Source organism: Canis lupus, chromosome 35, assembly GCF_003254725.2.
Source record: "Canis lupus dingo isolate Sandy chromosome 35, ASM325472v2, whole genome shotgun sequence".
Taxonomy (NCBI): Eukaryota; Metazoa; Chordata; class Mammalia; order Carnivora; family Canidae; genus Canis; species Canis lupus.
The window spans coordinates 19882698-19904906 of NC_064277.1; the positions used below are offsets into that span (position 1 = coordinate 19882698).

Consider the following 22209-nt stretch of genomic DNA (forward strand, 5'->3'; position numbering starts at 1 on the left):
ATGCTTTTCCCGCCACAAGGGTGATTATGGGCACACATGTCAGGATAAAGCTTCCCTTGGCTGAGTCCCTGAGGGAGTCCAAGGAGCAGAGCCCCCTACCAGCATGCACTAGACATGTGTAAAACAGGAAAGGAACTTTAGTTGTGTTAAGCCACCGAGATTGGGCATTGTCCACTTAGAATAAGCTATCCTGATTCATTCAAAGAGTCAGCCATGATAGGATGGTTGACTTTGCATTTGTGAATGTAGCTGGTGATGTGCCTAGTATTTTTCTTGTCATGTTTTCCCTTAGTACCAAAGTCCTTTTTTTTTTTTTAATTCCCCCCCCCCCCTTTTTTTTTTTAATAGTGCCTATTCCTGCTGAAAAGTAACTATGAAGAGATCTATCTTGGTGCATTCAGGCTGCCATAACACATCCATAGACTGGGTGGCTTATAACCAGCAGAAATCTATTTCTCATGGTTCTGATACTAAACAGTTCAAGGTCAAGGCACTGGCAGATTTAATATCTTGTGAAGACTCACTTCCTGCTTCAGAGATGGCCGTCTGCTTCTGCATCTCATATGGTAGAAGGGGTGAGGGAGCTCTCCAGGTCTTGTAATCCCATTGGTCAGGACTCCACCTTCATGATCTGGTCACCTCTCAAAGGCTCCATCTCCTATCATCACTTTTTTTTTTTAAAGATTTTATTATTTATTCATGAGAGACACAGAATGAGAGGCAGTGACATAGGCAGAGAGAAAGGCAGGCTCCCTACAGGGAGCCTGATATGGGACTCGATTCCAGGACCCCAGGATCACAACTTGAGCCAAAGGCAGACACTCAACCACTGAGCCACCCAAGTGCCCCATCATCACATTTTTAAATAAAGAAGATATATTAATCAGGTTTCTTTTCTCTTTCTCCCTCTCCCTGTTCCTCTCTTTCATTCTGTCTTCATTCATCAAGTGTGAGATAGTCAGTAGAATAATGTAAAAAAAAAAAAATCTTTCGTGAAAACTTTGCTTTGTTGCTGGGAAAATGTGTCTAAACATCAGATTTCCATATGTCTTTCAGTCAAAACATATGCTTTTCTGTTGACTTCAGTCCAGGTTGAAAATTTCAGTCATGGAGAGAGAATTGGAGTTACAAATGAAACTTCAAGGGGTTTTATCATAACACAAAGATAGAGGAAGTAAAGGAAGGGCAAGAGGGAGAGAAAGGAAGAAAAGAGAGAAGAAAAAAGGGAAAAAGATATTCTTAAGATTTGCCTGGCCCCTGAGGCACCCCAGGATATTTTAAATTTTTGAGGCAAACACAGTGACATCTGTCAGATACCGTGCAAACTAGTCACTCAAATGGTTCCATTTCAATATTGGAATGCACACTTTTCCATGATGCCATGTCTAAGACTGGATTTTAGGCAGTTCCTGTGACAAAAAAAGCAAGTATAAAGTGAAAATGTGGAACAGGAACTACAGACTTACCTTATTTCACAGTTTGAGAAGTTGTGCAATGCCCAACAGATGCACATGTTCCATTAATCAGTAATTATGGTAATTTTGGAATAAAATATAAAATAAAAATAGATTTACTTCAGTTTACTTATATTACTTTTTCACACAGATTTTATAAGATATTTCAGACACAAGTATTTATTAAATTGTTAGTACCTACCTGCTTAGTAAACAGAATGGTTAGCTGTTTCTATTTGCTAGGAGTGCCATGAATCGAGAAAGCTTGAGAACCTCAGCTCTGTGGCATAACCTATAGAGGATCCATGCCAAATTTATATTTAATCTGGGATCATAATTATTTCTCAAAATATTTTTTAGTCTTTTAATTTATTAATAGTATGTGTTGGATAAATTTATATTTGCCTTCCCACTGAGCTAGAATTTATGATGTTGAAACTATAAAATTTGCGGTGCATAGGTGGCTCAGTCAGTTGAGCACTGGCTCTTGGTTTCAGCTCAGGTCATGATCTTGGAGCCCTGGGATCAAGCCCCATGTTGGGCTCCATGCTCAGTGGGGAGTCTGCTTGGGATTCTCTCTGTCTTCCTCTTCCTCTCCCCCTCCCTCCCTCTCTCTCTAATAAATAAATAAATCTTAAAAAAGGAAAGAAACTATAAAGAAAAACTTACTGAGTTAAGGAACTTATGTAAATGAGTCAAGGATCTGAATCAACTGGATTCAGACCTCAGTAGTTTCCTCAAATCTCAGTATAAATTAGAGGCAAATAATTTAGGGAAAGAGCATGAGGTTTTTGACATCTGCAGAAGTTCAGTTTAACTTGCAGCCAGGCCACCTTCTAACCTTCATCTGTAAAATAGAGACACGATTCCACTGCAGGATCACTGAAAGATGAAATGGGATCACACATATCAAGCAGTATGTCCTTGGCACACCTAATTTCTTCCCCTTTCATGATTTACTTTGCCCATTTAAACATGAAAACCAATTTTATAAATAAGGCTAGGTGGTCTTAAATTCTGATATTAACACACGACCACCCAAAAGAATTATATATGGAATAAAAAGATTCCTGCCTCAAGGGACTTAGAGTCTAATTCTAACAAACGCAGCAAAGGAAGAAAAATTCAAAGAAAATGGATTGCAGCTGTATTTGAGGAGATCAAATTAATGAATGGTGTGGGGCACAGATTTGGGTGGCCAATCTAAGATCAAGAAGGAGATTTTCCATGGCCAAAGATGAAAAGAGCAAGCAGACTAATAGGAGACCTAGAAGTCATGCCCTCCCCCACCCTGCCTTGGGGGTAAAAGGAAATGCACTATTATTCTTCATTACTTTTCTGTCAATTATTTCCTACCGGTACTGTTTCTAAGGGTTCCATACCCAAAATATCCCAACTGTATAGAGGTCGGAGCAAAGAGTTTCATTTGGTCTCTTATGGTCTTCCTAGTTAATGGACATCTGAATATACTTACACATACTGATAAGGCAAGTTCCCAGGGAAAAAAATACATTTATGTAATTAAATATACATATTTATTTAACATATATATGTATGTGTATATATATATATGCACACACATTTTTAAAAACCCAACCTTGGATAAAGGTAAGAGAAAACCTGGAATTCAGAAAAGCCTAAAGAACTAGAAATTTTAACTCTTAGGTTTATCTAATTTGCTCTTAATATGCCTACTTAATTGTAGTGAATACAGATGTTACTCTAGACAGTCTGATTCCAAGGTCCAAGCTTTTAACTTCTGTTTTTACCCCCAATTTCCACAAAGAGGAATAATACATATGTGGTTTTTAAACAGACCTAGAGATTTTCAAATAGATACAAAGCATGTTGTTGACTTGTTTCACTTGGGCCCATACCATCCATATACTGTATGCATAACTAATGAGGCTAGTTGCAAACTACAGCTTACTTTTAAATTGAGTGTTATCTCCCTTGAAGAGTCACTTTGGAATGACTCCGATGACACTCAATCCTGAATGTAGCTCCTGGTGCTAGCTTGTGAGTCTCTGCCCTTGCAGGAGGAATTTCTGTGATATCTTTACTCTTCCAGGTGTGATCTGTTTTGAAATGGCCAGAAGTAATTTAAACATACCTGGTGAGTGAAGATTAGATTGAACGAGATATACTGGTAGGGGTCCCTGAGAAAATTCTTCCGTGGACATTGGCCATCTTAAGAAAATGCCTTGTAGTAAAACTTTCTTCCCTTAAACACTAGACTTTCCCCTGAGCAGCATGGACAAACAGGAGGAAGTGGCTTCACTAGTGAATTCTACAAAACATATATAAAGAATAATGAACACCCATTCTTCTCATACACTTTCAAAAAAAATGAAAAAGGAAGGACATTTTCTAATTCATACTATGAGGCCAGCATTACCTTGATACTAGAGCCAAATAAAGATACCACAAAAAAAAAAAAAAAAGAAAGAAAGAAAGAAAATGGAGAACCAATGTCCCTTATGAATATAAATGCAAAAATACTTAAAGTATTAGCAAGTTGATCTCAACAACATATTAAAAGGATTATTTACCATGACGTGGCAGGATTTATTCCAGGAATGTAAGGGTAGTTCAACATAAAACTGACATTACATATCACACTAATAAAATGAAGGGGGAGGAAGATCCCTGGGTGGCTCAGCAGTTTAACACCTGCCTTCGGCCCAAGGTGTGATCCTGGAGACCCAGGATCAAGTCCCATGTCAGGCTCCCTGCATGGAGCCTGCTTCTCCCTCTGCCTGTGTCTCTGCCTCTCTCTCTCTCTCTCTCTCTCTCTCTCTCTCTCTCTCATGAATAAATAAATAAAATCTTTAAAAATAAAATAAAATAAAGGGGAAATAAAAAACATTTGATTATTTCAACTGACACAGCAAAGCATTTGACAAAATCCAATACCTTTCATGACAAAAACTTCTTAGAAAACTAGGAACAGAGGGGAAATTCCTCAACATGATAAAGGCTATTTATGAAAACCCACAGCTCACACCATATTCGGTGGTAAAAGACAAAGGTTTCCCCCTAAGATAAAGACAAGGATGCCCACTTTCACTGCTGCTATAAAACATTGTACTAGAGGTTCCAGTGAGAGCTGTTTGCCAAGAAGATTAAATAAAAGGCATCCAAATTGGAAAGGAAGAAGTAAAACTGTATTTGCAGATAACATGATGAAGCAAGGCATAAAAGAATTCCAAAGAATTCACAAGAAAGCTGTTAGAGCTAATAAACAAATTTGGCCCAGTTGTAGATTTTAAGATCAATACACACAAATCAGTTGTGTTTCTATACACCAGCAATGAACCATTAAAAAAAAAAAAAAAAAAAAGCGGGGCAGCCCAGGTGGCTCACGGTTTAGCGCCGCCTTCAGCCCAGGGCGAGATCCTGGAGACCCGGGATCCAGTCCCACATCAGGCTCCGTGCATGGAGCCTGCTTCTCCCTCTGCCTCTGTCTCTGTCTCTCTCTCTCTCTGAGTCTCTCATGAATAAATAAATAAAATCTTTTTAAAAAATTAAAATTAAAAAAATTAAAATTAAAAAAAGAAAGCAACTCCATTTATAATAACACCTAAAGAATTAAATACCAAAGAATAAATTTAACAAGAGTGGTAAAAGACTTGTATGCTGAAAACGATATACTATTGCTGAAAGAGATTTTTAAATATCTAAATAAATGTAAAGATATCACTTTTCACAGAAAGGACTTCACATTGTTAAAACACTAAAACGAGCTACAGATTCAATGCAATCCCTATCAAAACAGCCTTTTTTTTTTTTTTTTTTTTGCATAAATGGAAAAGCCAACTCTCAAATTCAAATGGAATTGCAGGGGGTCCCTAATTGCCAAAATAGTCTTGAAAAAGAATAACAAAGTTCTGGGCATCTGAGTGGCTCAGTACAGTGAGTATCCAATTCTTGATTTCCAGTCAGGTCATGATCTCATGGTCACGAGATCCAGCCCCACGTGGGCTCTGTGCTCAGCAGGGAGTCTGCTTGGGATTCTCTCTCTCCCTCTCTGCCTCTGCCTCTCCCATTTGGGAGAGCCAAAACCATTCAATAAAGGGCAGTCTTTTCAACAAATGGTATTGGGAAAACTGAATATCAAGAATAAAGTTGGGCTTTTACCTTACTCTATATATGAAAATGATCTCAAAATGGATAAAAGACCAAAATAAACTTAAAAGGTAAGTTTATAGAACTTCTAGAAGAAAACAAAACATTGGGGAAAATCTTCACGACTTTAGATTTGGTAAAAATTTCATAGATGTGATTCCAAAATACAGGAAACAGCAGAAAAATTTTGTACTTCATCAAAATTAAGAACTTTTATACATCAAAGGACACTATCAAGCAAGGTGATAACCTACAGAATGGGAGAAAATATTTGCAAATCCTATCTCTGATAAGAGATTAATATCCAGAATATATAGAGAAGTCCTAAAATTCAACAAACCACTAATGAACAACTGAACTTAAAAAATGTGTAGGGGCGCCAGAGAGGCTCAGTACGTTGAACGTCTGACTCTTGTTTTTTTTTTTGTTTTTTTTTTTTTAATTTTTATTTATTTATGATAGTCACACAGAGAGAGAGAGAGAGGCAGAGACACAGGCAGAGGGAGAAGCAGGCTCCATGCACCGGGAGCCCGACGTGGGATTCGATCCAGGGTCTCCCGGATCGCGCCCTGGGCCAAAGGCAGGCGCCAAACCGTGGCGCCACCCAGGGATCCCTGACTCTTGGTTTTGACTCAGGTGATGACTCCTGGGTCCTAGGATTGAGCCCTGAGTTGGGCTTTGTCCTCAGCAGGGAGTCTGTTTGAAGATTCTCTCCCTCTACCCTTCCTCCCACTTGCATACCTGCTCTCTCTCTCTCTCTCTCTTTCTCTAATAAATATATATTTTTAAATGTGTAAGAGACTTGAGTAGATATTTCTCCAAAGAAGATACACATATGGCCGATAAAGCACATGAAAAGATGCTCAATATCATTAGTCCTTAGGAAAATGCAAATCAGGACACCTGGATGGCTCAGTCAGTTAAGGGCCTGACACTTGATTTCAGCTCGGGTCATGATTTCAGGGTCTTGGGTTCGAGCCCTGCATTAGGCTCCATGCTCAGTGGAGGAGTCTACTTGAAATTCTCTCTCCCTCTCTCTCTGCCCCCCTTCCCTGTACAAATAATAAATAAGTCTTTTTAAAAAAAAACGAAAATACACATCAAAATCACAGTGAGTTACTATTTCACACCCATTAATATGGCTGCCATCAAAGTAAAAGATAATATAGAGAAATTGGAACCCTCATTTATTATGAGTGAAAATATAAAATGGGTCAGCCACGATGGGATATAGCTTGGCAGTTCTTCAAATTTAAACCTAGAATTCCCTTATGACCCAGCAATTCTATTCTAGCTATATATATGTATATGGTCCAAAAGATTTGAACATAGGGACTCTCACAGGTGCCCATATGTTCCTAACAGCATTATTCACAATAGGCAAAAGGTGGAAACAATCCAAATGTCCATTGATAGATGAATGCATAAGCAAAATGTAGTACACAGTGTAGTAGACAATGGAATATTAGCCTTAAAAAGAAGTGAAATTCTAACAACAGGCTACAACATGGATGAACCTTGAAAACACTAGGCATACAGTGAAAAAAGCCAGACACAGAAGGACAGATATTGTATGATCCCACTTATAGGAAGTACCTAGACTAGATTAATACATAGATACAGAAAGTAGAATTAAAGTTACCAGGAGCTGAGGGGAGGAGGAAAGAGGCAGTTATTGTTTAATGGATACAGAATTTATGTTGGGTATAATGAAACAGTTTTATAAATAGACCATGTTGGGGATCCCTGGGTCCTTGGTGGTTTGGCACCTGCCTTTGGCCTGGGGCATGATACTGGGGTCCCGGGATCAAGTCCTGCGTCAGGCTCCCTGCATGGAGCCTGCTTCTCCCTCTGCCTGTGTCTCTGCCTCTCTCTCTCTCTCATGAATAAATGAATAAGATCTTTTTAAAAAAAAATAAATAGACCATGTTAATAGTTAGGCATACACCACTGTAAATTTATTTAATGCCCCTGAATTATATACTAAGAAATGGTTACCATGATAAATATTGTTATGCAAATTTCACCAAAATTAGAAAGGCATTATACTGTAAAAGTTCATGGTGACTTTGAGACAGAGTGCAGCGAGAGCATAGTATATACAAGGGAAGTGACTGGAAATTAAGAAATCTGCTCAGATCACATTTGTGAAGTGTTTTGACACCAAGAAGGAAGGAATCTCAACCTTATCTGATAGTCAAGGAAGGGCCACTCCAGACTTCTAAACAGACTTCTAAATATCGAAGGCTCCAAAGTCCTGTTTGGGAAGAGAAGCACTGACCGTGAGCAGGATGGCTGGTCTCCTGTTGGGGCTGCAAGCCAATGGGTTCCTCTAACCTTACTCTGTATGAGGCTTTTGGAAACATACAACGTAATAACCACTTTTTCGGGACCATGAAGCAAGGTTTAGGTGTAGAGTTTAGCTCTGCACTTTATCCTGAGTTTTTCATCTGCTGCTAAGCTTCTAAATCTGTCCGTTTCCCGGGAGAACTGTGAGCAGACCTCAGCTTAGCCAGTTGGTTGGTGATGGTTCTTGTCATTGTCATTACTGACACCGGTACTGCTGACCCTGGGAGTTGGTTTATTTTACAACTGTTGCTGTAACACCGAACAGATAACCCAATGTGTGGATCCCATCAGTATTTTAATTAAGAAAATGCCTCACTAAGAGTCTAGCTCCTGTCTTTGTAGTTCAGCGTCCTTGATCTTTAATCTTTGCTTTGACACTTCTATACCGAGTGACGTCTGGGGACCTAGCAACCCTCTATCCCTCCAGCACCTGCTACCTTCCCTGTGTATCTACTGTGCGATTCAAGTGAGTGACTCCAGCTCTCTGGTTTGATCCTCTGTATCTCAAATTCTGTAAATACACCTGTTCAGTTAAGGATTCAGATGCTCTCTTCTCAAGAAATGGATGTGGCTTTTTTTTTTTAACCAAAAAGCCACCTGTGATAACCATCTCAGGCTGTGATCCTTAGAGAACAAGGATGTGTTCCTGGATTTTTGTCTCTAGCCATCGTGACTTCTACCATCTTACTCGAGATACAAAGGAAGGGCTTCTGCTGCCTATAGATACCAAATCATGGCCCCCTACCCTCAATTCCAACCTTCATGGCAAAAGTCTAAATTCCTCATGATTGGCCCATTAACACATTAAAACTTGTCACATCTATAAGACCAAAAAAACTAGACTATAATTTGGTCTCCACTCCAGGCTTTGGGTGTAAGTAAACCTGACTGTAGCCCACTGTTTCACCCAGGAAACAGTGGTGGGTGGTCAATATCATGTCTCCTTTGGTTCCAAGAGTGAAATCAGAAATCAAATGGAAAATGAACAAGGAGACAGAGCTTAAGAGTCCAGGTCCCACCCAGAGGAAGTAAAGAATCTTTTGAAATTTCTTTTTACATTTTAACATGGATTAACCTATTCAGGATAAGCTGGGTTTTGTCTCCTTTAAAAGAACGATCCGCAAACCTTTGAAGGAAGCAGTTGTGTCTGTCGTCCTTGACCATCTTTCTTCTTTTTAAATCTTTTTTTTGTCTCTGATTCTCCCAACAATTTTTTTATTCACACATTCCTTCCGTGTGGAAGCACTCTAACCCCATCTGCTCAAAACAAGATTCTAACATCTCTCGTTAAAGCCCCTCTCCTCTCTGTCCCTCTTAACACAACAGCCTCCGCCTCCAAGATTTCTGAAGTTAAAAGGGTCAAATGTTCCAAAGCAATCTTACAAAAAGCAGAAGTTGGTTGGATAGCAGTCTAAAAAATGTAATCTCATGAAACCCGATTGCTTTGGGCAATCAGAATTATATAAGCTACAAGAAAATTCAGTAGCTAAAAATATTGTATTTCAGGTCAAAGAATATTTTTAATGCCTTGAGACATACAAATCAAAAGGAAAGTGGGGTAGGGGAAGCAATTTAATACCGGCCTTTCCTCATGCTGTGTGGCAAATTCTAGCTGTCTATCTGAGGAGCTGAAGTAACTTCAATTAATATTAAAAGCGAAGCCTATGTCAGCATAACACTGAAGTCACAAATGTAAACTCCCTGAAAGTCACTACGGGCTGCCTTCTGGTAATCAATCCTAAACAGCCTCCGTTTCTCTCAAATGTGTCAGGGAGTTCAACTTTCTTACAGAAACATTTGAAATTTGAGTTGACATTTGAATTGGTTATGTGGAAAGACTGCTCCTGCTCAACACTTGACAGAAAGGGGTCAGTGTGTTTCTCTCTGCTTCACCTAGGACCTGGTTTTGCTTGAGATGGCAGAGGTGGTAACGCTACAGGACAGCCTAGAATAAGAGCAAGAGGGGCTCCTGGAAACCATGGAGCTTTTTTCCCCTTATTTTAAAGATGGAGAAACTGAGGTGAAGGTGAGTTAAGTGACCTGTCTATGCCATCCCTCTAGTTTGGAGCAAAGGGTGTTCTCTTTGGTGTCGAGATGCCTTGGGGTGGAACTCTAGACCTACCTATGCCCAGACACATATCATAACTGAGTGCGTCTCTTGAGGCTCCCCTCACAGCTAAGAGAAAGTCTGAGCAGCACAGGCCAGAGGTGTCGCTACAGCTGTTTCCTCCCCCTGAGTTCTTAGTCCCAAACCCAGAGAGAAGGCAGCAGGAAGAGGCTGGTGGGGGTGGAGGGTGGGGGTAAGGAGCTGTGAATTAGCCCAGGTTGACTTTTGTCTCTCCACTGGAATGGGGTCATACAAAGTTGAGTTATATGGGGCTCCTGGGTAGCTCAGTTCATTAGGTGTCTGATTTGGGCTCAGGCCATCATCTTGGGGTCCTTGGATCTGCCTGTGTTGGGCTGCATGCTCAGGGGGGAGCCTGCTTCTCCCTCTCCCTCTGCCCCACCCCCACCCCCAGTTTGTGTGTGCTCTCTTCCCCGACTCCTGTGCTAACCAACCCTTGAATATGATTTCTAAAATCAATAATGGCAAACTACAGTGACTTCAGCTTCCTCCAAAGTGGTGACCCAGGACCCATCTCCTTATTTCTGTTCCATTTCAGGTCCTCCCACCATGTCTGTTCCTGGATTTCTGTACCAGTTTCCTGTTTCTGCTCCAACAGTAGTACAGAAATTAGTACAGAAACTCACCCCAGCTTGAGTGTGTGCTCTCTCTCTCTCTCTCTCAAATAAATAAATAAAATCTTTTTTTAAAAAGTTGAATTATAAAAAGAAACTTGAATGGAGTTATAAAAAGAAATTCATATTCATTATACTCTGAGTTTGTAGACTCTTTGTTACAACTGTTATATTTTTATAATATACTGATCATTATTCTTGATTTTTGGCACCAGATCTGAAATCTCTGCCTTCTCCACACCCAGAGCCGTGCAGACTTTCACCCTTTCCTCCTAAAACTGCCCCAGTGTTTGGTGTCTTTGATTGGGCCAGGTTCCCTGCAGCAGCTGGTATCTATTCAGTGCACACAGTCACCGACCATCCACTAGAGTCACTTACAGCCAGTGGTCCCAGGATGACCCAATGTGTCAGGGGCTGGTTATCTCACTCCATGACTCTGTTACCACAAACACTGTCTTTCACTGTGTACGACCTGAAGAGAGAAAACATTCTACTATCCTCAATTGGTAGGGAAATTTCTCAACCCTTAGCACTTGAGGTTACGATTCATGGCTTTTGTGACTGGAATTCGAACATCGTTTGAGGCCATGACACAGTGAGTCGTAGCTATAGTAGTTGGAGTTTCTGTACTACTGTGCATGAGAGAGAACAAGCTCGGCATGGAAGGTGGGATTTGCTGGCCAGAGGGAGAAACAGATTCCCTGCTGAGCAGGGAGCCCGACGCTGGACTCGATCCCAGGACCCTGGGATCACGACCTGAGCCAAAGGCAGACGCTTAACCGACTGAGCCACCCAGGTGCCCCTAGAGTCCTGTTGTTGACCAGCGCATTGTATTGCTCTCAAGCTAGAGTCTGTGGGGCCTGCAGCATACTTTAGTTGGTGCCACACGGGGGTAGGCAGATGCACTGAGACCATGAACACAGGTGGCTCAGCATTAGGTTGTGCTTAAGGTGATACGAGGACACGGGGAGAAAATGAGTCCCTTCTGGATGCAGGGTGGAGACTTCTGGAGGGGAAAGACAATGCGGCACATGTTTGGTGAGTACTTGTTATCCACCAGGCACTGTACTGGGCCCTGGGATAAAAGGCGTGAACAAGACAGACACCGTCCCTACCCTGTGATGCTCGAAGGCAGTGCCATCCAGCTGCTCGAGGTAGAAACTAGAGGGAATTGTCAGAAGCACAGGAGGGACATCAGCCCGGACGGGGGAGCCCCACAGAGGCTGTCTGAGGGAGGGTGGGCCCACCAAGATGGAGGCAAAGAACGGTAAGTACGTGGAGGGGCAGGGCCAGGTGCCACGAGATGGCGGGGCGCATGGAGCGTGTGGGCAGGTGGCTGCAGAGCATGGGCTTAGCCAGCAGAGAGGCAGAGTAGAGTTTTGGGGAGACAGGAGTGAGGGATGGAGGGGGATGTGGGTGGCGTGGGGTCATCTTTAGGAGAAGGTATCCCACGCAGAAGGACCTTCTGAGGGCAAATTCTCTCTAATCAGAGAAGTAAAGTCGAATATGTGGATTTGCCCTAAAAATCATGAAATGAGACAAAGTGGAGCCTACATGTGAATCACGACTAAAACAAAACAAAAGCAATGCCACGGACGGTGTCTGCTTCCCTAAGCGATTGTATCCGGCCCCTTCTGTCTCCTCTTTGACCCTCGGGAGAAAAACTTTAAAAATTCTTTTCAGAACTGCCTCCTGCTCCTCAGAACTCACCCTGGCTTCCCAGGGGACAGGGAGCAAGTCCTTGCCTTTGCAGATAATTTTCTCCATCTCTAAATGTTTTGTCACCAGACGTGGGGGCTCCGAATCCTCTTCATTTCAAACGTAGCCAGGAAGCAATGCCTCCGTTTAACTTTGACGGCAGGTAATTTGAATCCATCGTGAACATCAACCTGTCATGGACTTGCTGTCTTCATTATTTTCATTACTCTTTGGGGCCACCCCCCCACACTCTTTCCAGGAAGGAGTGACTAGAAATTGGCAGCTTTAATCTTACCAGGCCGCAGACCTTTTTTTTTTTTTTTTTTTTTTGCTTAACAGCGACACCATTTAGCTGCACACCTTGAGTAATGAAATGTGTTTGTGAAACTCTCTGTCTTCAGCAAAAGAAGAGGGAAGTCCGGTTTTGTGATGGGAGGTCACCCGTTAGTGTGGCAGCTGTTCCAACCGCTGGCAGGCTCCGTCCAGTGGCCCCTGCTCCCCAGCCCCCCGGCCAGCTGGAAAGCTGCAGGGATTCAGCAAGTGGCATCCGCTGTGGCGCGGTGGCGACCCTGACCTTGAGCTCGGCGGCCTTGCCCGACCCCGCGCCGGCCGAGGTGACCGGCTGGAATTACCCCCCGCAGCCCGCAGCGCCCCGACAGACACTGTCAAAGTGATTTCAAGCTACTGACCCCTTGCCGGGGCCTGAGTGAAAATAGGGTTCCTCCTCGTGGTAAGAGAGGCCTTAAACTTAAAATTAAAACTTGGAATCTCCGATGGGTTTTAATTCGCACTGGGAATTCGACCAGAAGTCGTCAGGGCACCAGGTCGCAGAAGGTGGGTGTTTTCATGATGATGGAGCTGAGGTTCAAGGTTCTGGGGAGAAGGAGGAAGCATTCAGCCAGGGAACGAAATTAATGGGAAAGGGCCCCAGCTCGTGCTTGAGCTGGATGGAGGAGAGAAGGGTAGGGTAACCCCTGAGGCCTAAGCTGGGGGGAGGGTGCGGGGCAGGTGCCCCTTGTGAGGCGCCCTGGGAGGGTACAGCCCCCATAGTGCAAGGAGGACCCGGGAGGCGTGACTTGAAACTGTTTTTTTAAGTGAGCTCTTAGCCCATCGTGGGGCTTGAACTCAAGGCCCTGAGATCAAGAGTCGCCTAAGGCACCCCTAAGAGTTATAACTCTTTTTTTTTTTTAAGATTTTTTATTTATTCATTTGAGAGACAGCGCAAGCAGAGGGAGAAGCAGGCTCCCAACTGAGCAGAGAGCCCAACATGGGGCCCCATCCCAGAACCCTGGGATCATGACCTGAGCTGAAGGCGGACGCTTAACCATCTGAGCCACCCAGGCGCCCCTGAGAGTTATAACTTTTTTGTAGAGCTTTGATCATTAGACTTGGGTTCAGATTCTAGCTTCTTTTACTACGTCACCTCACACAGTGAAATTTCACCTCACAGACTCAACTTCCTTCTGTCCTTTGGGGCTCCTAATACCCACCTCACAGCGTTGTGAAAAGTGCTCCTCACAGCGGCCTGTCACAGTGGCTGCTGAATAAATTATTAGCTGTCGTCGGTGGACAAAAGGCTTTGTCTGACCTAGAACCCTCATAGGTTTGTCACAGCCAATAACCATCGGCAGAATGGGTTACTCGGTGGTGTGCCTTCAGTCAGTTACTCTGGAAACTTAAATTTGTCTCTTTTATTTATCTACCTATTTATGTATCTATTTTAAAGGAAAACTTTTAGGGGCGCCTGACTGGCTCATTTGGTGGAGCATGCGACGCTTGATCTCAGTGTCATGAGTTCAAACCCCATGTTAGGTGTGGAGGTTATGCAAAAATAAAATAAAATATTTAAAATAAATAAAGGAGGGGCGTCTGGGTGGCTCAGTCAGCTAAGCATTAGCTCCTCAAAGTCATGACCTCAGGGTCATGAGATAAAGCCCCAAGTCGGGTTCCATGATCAGCGGGGAGTCTGCTTGAGATTCTCTCCCCTTGTGCACTCTCTCTCTCTCTTTCTCAAATAAATAAGTCTTTTTAAAAAGATTAAAAATTAAATTAAATAATTTAAAATTAAATAAATGAATAAAGGAAAACTTTTATTTCAAATGAAAATTTCTCCTCCAATGACAAAGAATGTCATTGGTCATACAAAATGGTTACCATATAAAACAATGAAAAATAGGGGCAGCTGAGTGGCTCAGTAAGGTGAGTGTCCAGTTCTTAGTTTTCAGCTCAGCTCTTAGTTTTCAGCTCAGGTCATGGTCATGGCTCAGGTCATAAGGTGAGTGTCCAGCTCTTAGTTTTCAGCTCAGGTCCTGGAATGGAGCCCTGAGTGGGGCTCTGCACTCAGCAGGGAGTCTGCTTGGGATTCTTTCTCTCCTCTACCCCTTGCCCCTCCCCCTGTTCATGCTCTCTCACACGTGCTCCTATGCTTTCTCTCAAATAAATAAATCTTAAAAAAAAAGAAAAGAAAAAGCTGTCCAACTCTACTTAGCATTGTTTGATGAATGCTCTGGACTGAGGCTTGCAGTGGTCACTTAAAAAAACAAAACACAAAGGAGGAGATGAATCCACTGGAGAGGTGTCAAGGCCACCCCTGTCCCAGGTAAGCCTGCTGTGAGCCACCCCCCATACTGAGGGACCTGGTCAGGTTCAGGAAGGATACGGTTCTGTTTCCTGTAGCCTCACTCTTCCATTTGAAAATAGGAAAAGAAATATCTGACAGAGAATGCATCAAGCCCTCCGAGTTTTTCTTTCACTTTATTCCCTGGACTCTGAGTTTACAAGTGAAAACACATGGGTAAAGCTCATTTTCTTTGTTTCTGATGAAGCGTTGGCCCCTATGAAAGACGGTAGTCATCCGGCAATACCCCTGAATTTCTCGGTAGGCGGGAAGTTTGACAGGGCCGAGCTGATAGATGATTCATCCGGGCCCCGGTGTCCTCTGTGCCTTCCCGAGTGCCCAGCTCTGCCATACAGACGGGAGCAACTGAGGCTTCTCGTTCATTTGCACCTTGTTACTTTTGCTCCGACCAATTTGGGGGAGGAAAATTAGGAAGCAGGACCTTTCTCTACCTCTACCAGATCACATCGTGTGAGTTTCTCAATTTCTAGTTTCATCTTTTGAAAGAATTCTTCTAAATTTGCCCTACTCGGCACACATCCACTGTGAGAATAGCCAGACTTACTCCAGCTACGTTTTTAAAACTCTAATAAGGGGCGCCTGGTGGCTCAGCTGGCTGAGTGTCTGCCTTAGCTCAGGTCATGATCTCAGGGTCCTGGGATCGAGCCCCCATCAGGCTCCCTGCTCAGGAGGGAGTCTGCTTCTCCTTCTCCCTCTCCCTCTGCTCCTGCTCTCTCTCTCTCTCTCTTTTAATCCTTTTTTTTTTTTTTTAAGATTTTCATTTATTTATTCATGAGAGACATAGAGAGGCAGAAGCAAAGATAGAGGCAGAGGGAGAAACAGGGAGCCTGATGTAGGACTGGATCCCAGGTCTCCAGGATCAGGCCCTGGGCTGAAGGTGGCACTAAACCACTGAGTCACCCGGGCTGCCCACTCTCTCAAAGAAATAAATAAAATTTTTAAAATAACTCTAATGGAATGCATATCAACAGGCAAAAGTCCAAGGCTAGCCTGAAGCTTGCTACATCAGTATTCCTGGGAAGAAAGAGGATTCTGATGATGAGAAATTTTAACTTCTGCTGTAGCCTTTCTCTCTCTTGCCCACCGCTGTCACCTCTTGGGGTGCTCCAGCAGCTCGCACACCCCGGGTTGCCAACCATGGCTGACCCCTCAGAAAGTGCCATCTGTTCATTCTCAATCGTACCATCCACAGTCTGACTCCAAAGTGAACCCAGGAGAAGATCATCATGCAAAAAGGCCAAAGTATTTATGACATAAAACTAATAAAAATTAGTTTCAGGACTGAGAAAAAAAGATAGTAAGATTGTCCTTCAAGAAAGTATACAAAGACACATCAAGAAAGTAAAGAAGTTATTGAGATTCAGTAGTAAATGGAATGTAGTCCTTGGATTCATCTTTTATGTAGAATGATCACTTTACCATCAGGTGGTGTCTTGGGCCAGTGGTTTCAATGAGTACAGAGGTAGGACACCCCCCCCCCCTTTTTTTTTAACTAACTTAGTGTCAGGACGTTTTCTGGACTTCGCTGAAGTTATTGCCACACTTACCCCACTATCTGACATATCTAATTGTTAACCAGAATAATGATGTCAATGATAATCTATAATGTATTAAAATTCAGTCTGATTCTGTGCATTTAATTCAATTAAACCTCAAAAGGAGTTTTTCCTCAGTAAGGACTCCAGACCGGAGTTAATATAATAACACGAAAAATTCCCCTCCAAGGAATCAAAGAACCTAATGTCAGTAAAATGTGTAAGCTTATAAAATACAGTGTCCTATAGGTGTTAGGAGTCATTTGTTACATTTTCTCTTATCACACACCATATCCATTGGTCACAGACAAAATGGCTAAATGTAGCGCTACAGTTCGCTGATGCTTGCAGGAGGTCGAGCAAGGGACCTGACATCGCCTTGCAAAACCCTTCCTTCTCATTGTTAGAATTCCACCTTGTATTTTTAAATTGAGGTGGAAGTCCCATAACATAAAATTAACCATTTTAAAGGGAGCATTAGCTGGCATTCTGTACATCCGCAAGCTATGCAACCACCACTTCTGTTTCCAAAACGTGTTCATCACAGAGACAGAAACTGTACCCAGTAAGCAGTAACTCTTCATTCTCTCTTTCCTCCATCCCCTGGTGACCTCTGTTCTACCCTCTACCTCCATGAATTTGCCTGTTCTACATAGCTGATCATATATGTGGAATCATGCAGTGTTTCTCCTCTTTGTGTCTGGCTTAGTTCACCTGAAAATAATGATAGTAACATGTATCAGAACTTGATAACTTTTTTGAAAGATTTTATTTATTCATTCAGGAGAGACATAGAGAGAGGGGCAGAGACACAGGAGGAGGGAGAAGCAGGGTCCATGCAGGGAGCCCGATGTGGGACTCGATCCCGGATTCCAGATCACGCCCTGAGCCAGAGGCAGACGCCCAACTGCTGAGCCACCCAGACGTCCCAGAACTTCATAACTTTTATGGCTGAATAATATTCAATCGTGTGTGTGTGTGTGTGTGTGTGTGTAGCACATTTTATTTACCTATTTATTCCAGTCATCTGATAGATATTCGGGCTGTTTCTCTCTTTTGGCTACTGTTACTAGTGCTGTTAAGAATGCAGATGTACATGTATTTGGTTGAGTCTCTGTTTTCAGTTCTTTGGGGTATGTACATAGCGTGGAATCGCTGGGTCGTATGATAATTCTATGTTTAACTTTCTGAGGAGCCGCCAAACTGTTTTCCTAGAAGTCCATCTTTGGCAACTCATCCCGTTGGATTATGCATTTCTGTTTCCTTAGATTTTTTAACAATTTACTATAAAAATCTCCAAACATACATGGAACTGCAGAGTACAACAAATCCCATGTATCTACTACTCATCTTCAATAGCCATCAACCATGTATTCATACCTGTTTCTCCTATTTCCTCTACCCACTGCCTCACATTTTGTCAGAGTATTTTATTTTATTATTTTTTTTTATTAGAGAGAGAGGCAGAGAGGGAGAGAATCTCAAGCAGGCTCCACACCCAGCATGGAGCACAACACAGGGCTCAATCCTGCAACCCCAAGATCATTACCTGAGCTAAAGTCAAGAGTCAGCACTCAATTGACTGCATGACCCAGGTGCCCCTGCCAGAGGATTTTTAAAACAGATACTAGACATTATGTAAATTACCCCCAAAAAACTTAAGTATACTACTAAAAATAGCGAGCATATCTTCTTACATAACCACCACCACAAAATTAACACTAATCCTTTAATATCAACCAATACATAAGCCTATATTTACATTTCCCTCATAATCTTAAAATACTATCTTACTTTTAATTTGTTTGAATCAAGATCCAAACAAGATCTACTGCATTTGATTAGTTTATGTCTGAAGTGTCCACTAAGTTGATTTTAATCACTTTCCTTTTTATCTATGTCACTGACTTGTGAAAGAAAGCAGACTAGGTGCCTTATGGAATGTCTGCAATGTCTCCCTTGTGGTATTATTTACATCCTCTTTCAAAGTAAACATCCTATTTCTGCATTACTAGTGTGGTTGATTCCTATAGATGTTGTTCTCAACCAAATGTAAGAAACACCTCATGTACTTTTTAAAAAGATTTTATTGGGGTGCCTGGGTGGCTCAGTTGGTTAAGTGTCTGCCTTCAGCTCAGGTCATGATCCTGGGGTCCTAGGATCAAGCCCCATGTCAGGCTCCCTGCTAAGGAGCTTCTCCCTCTGTCTTTCTCTCTCAAATAAATAATCTTTAAACAAAATAAAATAAAAAGATTTTATTTATTTATTTGAGAGAGAGACCACAAGCAGTAGGGGGAGGGGCAGAGAAGAGGGAGAAGCAGACTCCACACTGAGCAGGGAGCCTGATGTGGGGCTTAGTCCCAAGACCCTGAGATCATGACCTGAGCTGAAGGAAGAAGGTTAATGGACTGAGCCACCCAGGCGCCCCCACCTCATGTACTTTTTTAAAGATACAGATTCCTGGCCCTTTTGCCACTCACTCTTTCCCAACTTCCTGTTCCCTCCACCCTTACCCCCCATAGCCCAAAAGTTGAAGAAGTTTGGGCTGCAACCCAGAAATGTGTGTCTCTAGCAAGCGCCTCAGGCAATGTGGATGCAGGCAGTCCTTAACTACAAGGTAGAAGCACCACCCTCGCAGTGATGGAGTTTTATCAAATCAGTTTTTTTTTTAATTTATTTTTTATTGGTGTTCAATTTACTAACATACAGAATAACCCCCAGTACCCGTCACCCATTCACTCCCACCCCCCGCCCTCCTCCCCTTCCACCACCCCCAGTTCATTTCCCAGAGTTAGCAGTCTTTACGTTCTGTCTCCCTTTCTGATATTTCCCACACATTTCTTCTCCCTTCCCTTATATTCCCTTTCACTATTATTTATATTCCCCACATGAATGAGAACATATAATGTTTGTCCTTCTCCGACTGACTTACTTCACTCAGCATAATACCCTCCAGTTCCATCTACGTTGAAGCAAATGGTGGGTATTTGTCATTTCTAATAGCTGAGTAATATTCCATTGTATACATAAACCACATCTTCTTTATCCATTCATCTAATCAGTTTTGCTCCACAATGAGAAAAACAGCTTTATTCTGCTGAAGGAGATCCCAAAAAGTGCCCTGGGGTCCAGTGGAAAAGATGAAAAGGGATTAACGCTATTTACAATTTGGCTAACTTTAGCCGACTCAGCCAGGGGTCATTTTTTTTTTTAAGATTCATTTATTTTTATTTATGATAGACATGGGGGGAGGGTGGCAGAGACATAGGAGGAGGGAGAAGCAAGCTCCATGCCGGGAACCTGACCCCGGGACTCCAGAATCGCGCCCTGGGCCAAAGGCAGGCGCCAAACCGCTGAGCCACCCAGGGATCCCCGCCAGCGGTCATTCTGATGATCTGTTAACCTGCTAGGAGCCTACCAACTCCAGGAGGAAGGCCCTCTGGAAAGAAGTCACCATGCAGCCCACACTTCAGGAATGAGTGGAAGTCGATCATGTTCTACTTCCTGAGAGCACAGTATCTACATGAATAATTTGCAACTCTTCTGGAATTATTTTTTTCCCATTTATTTATTTAGTCATTTATTTATATCACTTACAGGCTCATGGATACTTATTTTATACTTTGGGTTATAATCCAATACTATTTTATTTATTGATTTTGTTGCTCAAAGCTGTGGCCATTAGGAGCTCTTCCGTTGGCTCCTGAGTGCACCTTTGATATATCCCCATCAATGTGGTGGGGTTTTGGTTTGTTTTCTTGGTTTGTTATGAGCACTTCCTTACTTTGTGGCATTACAAGATGCTCCAGGATCATCTTGCCCCTGCCCTAATCCTAGAATCAGCCCTGTTTCCTTTTATTAGGGAATGGTATTAGAAACTAAGATCTGGATGCTAGGTGTGCTGATTGTTACTGGGGTGTCGTGGCTCTTAGGCCCTCTCATTGACAAGAGCACAGGAATGTGTGTGTGTGAATGACTAACCCTTATATATAGGTATTTCTGTGAATATTTCCATATATAACCATCTGTATCTATACTAAGTTAAAAAATATGGTTCATTCTGATGTCTTCACCTGTTAATTATTACCACATGTATCATTCTAGTCTCCTCTCCTTGCTTATCTCTAAGTTGTTGTCCAGCAGTGGAAACCTGGCTCCTACTATCACTGTCCATTAACTTAATTGATCTGTTCCAGTATATATCTACAGCAATATCAGAATTGTTAATGTGAATCCCTGCTGGAAGCCACTTTATCAACCAAAGTATAGTTCTTTGGTAGAGTTTCTCTAATTTTATAGACTCTACTTATTTCCAAAGTTAATTAGATAGATATCTCTGAATGACTCCGCTGCTCCCTTCAATGAGATTGTTTCATACATTTAGGATACATTCAGATTTTTTTTGCTACATTTTGCATTTCTCCTTGGGATCCTTTGACCTCAGAATGATTTTTTTAAAATGTTCATACATTGGATTTTATTCTTTGCGCTGTTTCTTTCTACAGGTTTAGATGATGTGTTAGTCTTACATTCATCATTACAGTATTATACGGAGTCAATATGATAAAAATAAAAGTTTACTGACCTAAAAAAAAATCCCTGGGCTATCCTCCATCTCCTGATTCCCTGGCAACACTGATTTGTTTGTCATCTCTATGGTTTTGACTATTCTGGAATGTTATATAGTTGGAATCATATACTTTATAGCCTTTTCAGACTGGCTTCTCTCCCTTTGTAATATCCATCTATGACCTATTCATGTCTCTTTTGCTTCAATAGCTCAGTTCTTTTCAAATTCCATCATATGGATATAACACAGTGTTTATCCATTTATTTATTAAAGAACATCTTAGGTGCTTCCAGATTTTTGACAATCACATATAAAGTTCTATAAACATTTGCATGTAGGTTTTAACATGGACTTAAGTTTTCAGGTTATTTGGGTGAATACCAAGAAGCACAATTGCTGGAATGTATAAGAAGAATATGTTTCATTTTATAAGAAATTGCCAAACTATTTTCTAAAGTGGCTATACCATTTTGCACTTCTACTAGCAATGAAAGTTCTTGTTTCTGCAAATTCTCACCAGCAGTGGGTATTATCAGGTCTTTTTTTTTTTTAATTTAAGCCATTCTAATAGTTATATAGTGGCATCTTATTCCTGTTTACATATTTTTTTCTTTTTTCTTTTTTTTAAAGAAACAACACAGAATTGTTTCTTGGTTCATAGAGCACACCATGAGTTCTGGAAACCAAATCAATATGAGTGTGACCCCCCTCCACCGCTTCCATAGCCCTCCTTCTCTAAGATCTCACACCCCCAAACAGCACCAAGGGAAGAGGGCTCTCATCTCTTAAGGAAAGCTTATTATTGAAGCTTATTATTAAATATGTCTAGGCAATGTCATGCATTTATTATAAAAATGTCTGAAGACATTTTATTAGCAAGTATCAGAAGGAAGAAAATAGTCCTATATCACAGACCACACCAAACTCACAGGAGAACCCTCCCCCTGTCACCCTGTGGCCCCTTTACCTTGTCTAGCAATTCCCATTATAAGTCTCTGGTGATGAATAACAAATCACAAAGAAAAACTACAGGAAAACATTGAACCAGTCTGCACACAGCAAGCATTTTCTCAGGCCTGCACAACTCTCTCCAGGGTG

At 42.0% G+C, this 22209-nt stretch overlaps 1 protein-coding gene across 1 annotated transcript in view; it reads left to right on the plus strand.

Annotated features, from left to right (window-relative positions):
* The window catches only part of CDKAL1 (CDK5 regulatory subunit associated protein 1 like 1), a 663852-nt gene that overhangs the window by 637020 nt on the left and 4623 nt on the right, over positions 1 to 22209 (plus strand). The gene's annotated exons all lie outside the window — the stretch shown is intronic.